Consider the following 2532-nt stretch of genomic DNA (forward strand, 5'->3'; position numbering starts at 1 on the left):
ATACGCAGATAAGCAGTCACTACGTACACGCGTATCCTCTCCGTAAATGACCTGTAAATAGCTATTGGCCTGCCCACAGTGACGGGAAAGAACACAGGGTCCAGAGGGGATGTGTTTGTCGTTAGAACATCAAAACCCGTCGAAAACCTGTGAAAAAATGGGTCATTTTGACCGCGTTACAGTTTCGTTACACATTCTATAGACCGCAAACCAAGAGACAGAGGGCTCGCAAGATCGGCTTACAGTATAAAATACGGAAAGACCTTGTCCGTTTTTTCACTCGACACTTTGTGCCTCGGTCGCCCTTTGGGCGACGTGCCGTGCGCCAGCGAGGATATGCCTTGCGATTATTGATTTTTAAAATGGCCAACAACAAAGTCGATCTGGTCAGATAAAAAGCGAAGAAATCGTTTACAGTAGATTCATAAAGATCCCATTGGGCTAATTAATCGTGCTAAGCGACAGGTATAGACATTTTTCAAGGTGAGACTTTAAATAAATAATTCATTTATTCACAGGAAACTCTCCTGGACCCTTCGTCGTTGTTTAAAGGTGATGTTATACGAGACCGCGATTCGCAAAAACGATTTTAAGCGCAACACAGCGTTGCAACATTATTTCGAATGGTTACAACATTGTGACAATGTGTTGCGCTGAAAATTGTCGTTGCGAATCGTCCCGTAAAACATCACCTTAAACTTCTTTATACCAGGATAAAAGTCACCTCGAGAAAGAGAGCCAGTCCGGCTCAGTATAATCAGGCCCATGATTGCGTAGGGGATGGCACAGAAATTACTAACAGAAGAGCGCGATTCACGTGCAAGATGTGGTCTCTCTCGTTAAACCTATTTTGTTTGTCTTTTTTCTGACGATCCTGTACATGCCGTCACCATCGTAGTTTCGTAGGGTCCTCAGTACTGAAACCGGAACATGTCACAATTTAACATAGGTCTTATGGATACAGCCGAGTCAGACCTCCTGTGAGCGAGCGCACACCCAAAATGCGAGGCCGTCCACATGTATCCGTATATTTTTTGAAAACGGAGATTTTTTCTCTCCGTTTGCCATAAAAGAAAGAAAATGCGTGTCCACACGTAGCGTATTCGAATCGTTTTCGCCGGTCCATACGAAACGCTACAACGATGGAAATATGATAGCATCTCTTACGGAGCATGCGTTATTGCATGCAATTTCTAAGTTACGATATGTGCAGTTCAAGTCTGTTACTAAATTTCTTAGTAAATTCTAAGTAGCATAGTACACACAGCTAACATAAGAGATCAGACAAATCGTTAAGTGGCCGCTTACACGACTGTACAAGACCTTAAAAACAACGGAAAGTTCGAAGGGAAAGACTTTGACTGAAAAAGTTTCTATTCTTTATGGTCGCACATGACGGTTCGACTGTATAACAAGAAACTGAACTAAACTGCAAGCAAGAATAATCCAAATAATCTGTTTATTGGCATGAGTCTGAAAATAGGATATAAGTCCTCCAATTTTAAATAACGTGATTTCTGGTGAATTTCTAAGTATTCAAAACTTTGACAATCTACAAGAGTACAAAAACAAAACAATGTTATACACTGAGGTAAAATTCTCGAACGGGAAAAGAGCAAAAAGAACCGCTTTTCCACCTGCTAATCCTGATTTCATTCTTTTTTCTACACTTTCCTTCGTCGTGCAGTGTTCATAAAATGTCACTGTTACAAAAGGTAACAAAACCAACGAGTGACAAACAAAACATGACGACCCAACAAGCCTATCACAGCGTGGACCACGTCGAACGCGGGAAAACCTGGACTTGTTGCCCATCAGAGACATTACGATCGACGTTTTCTGGCACGTGACCAGTGCCTTGCCGTCAGGTTTGCAGTTTGAAGGTCACGTTTGTACGGCTAGAACAACATAACATCACAATCTTACGTTTGAGAGGAAATACTACTTTTTAGATCTGTTTCGTTGATTATAATTATGATATACGATGTTTTAGGGTCAAAAAAACCTCTAGTGCTTGGTCCAGCCGTACAAAGGTGAACCTTAAACCCCAAACCTGAAACTAGTGACGTGACTTCGTGACTACCGAAAACCACTCTTTCATCAGAAGAAAAACAACCTATTTGCTTGTCGTTATTTCCTCCCAGAACGATTATCTGTCCGCCGGTCTCCTAGAATGTCAGTGTTGTGTTCATACAATCATTATTAGTTTTGTATTTCGCTACGTTAGCTTTCATGAGAAATGGTGATTTACGGCTCAACAAATATAAAGTTCTTGTGTTTAGCATAACGCAAAAACAAAGCGTATAAATGAGAAGTGAAAGTACGCATATCAGTTCAGATCAATAGTAGACTGAGATACAAACGGTACTGAATTTATAAAAGAAAAACAGCACAACATGACAGACGCAGCAAAATATAATTAAAATAACTGAAAGAAGATCTTGAAAAATACCGACAGCTGCAAGGACGAAAGACAAACAGAAAGTTGGCTGACCAAAAGAACTACAACACTGGATCTGTAATCACGACTTC

At 40.7% G+C, this 2532-nt stretch overlaps 1 protein-coding gene across 1 annotated transcript in view; it reads right to left on the reverse strand.

The window, feature by feature from the left end:
- The window catches only part of LOC140922259 (ribosome production factor 2 homolog), a 368864-nt gene that overhangs the window by 26979 nt on the left and 339353 nt on the right, over window positions 1-2532 (reverse strand). The gene's annotated exons all lie outside the window — the stretch shown is intronic.

The sequence above is a fragment of the Porites lutea genome, chromosome 1, assembly GCF_958299795.1.
Source record: "Porites lutea chromosome 1, jaPorLute2.1, whole genome shotgun sequence".
In the NCBI taxonomy this organism is placed as follows: domain Eukaryota; kingdom Metazoa; phylum Cnidaria; class Anthozoa; order Scleractinia; family Poritidae; genus Porites; species Porites lutea.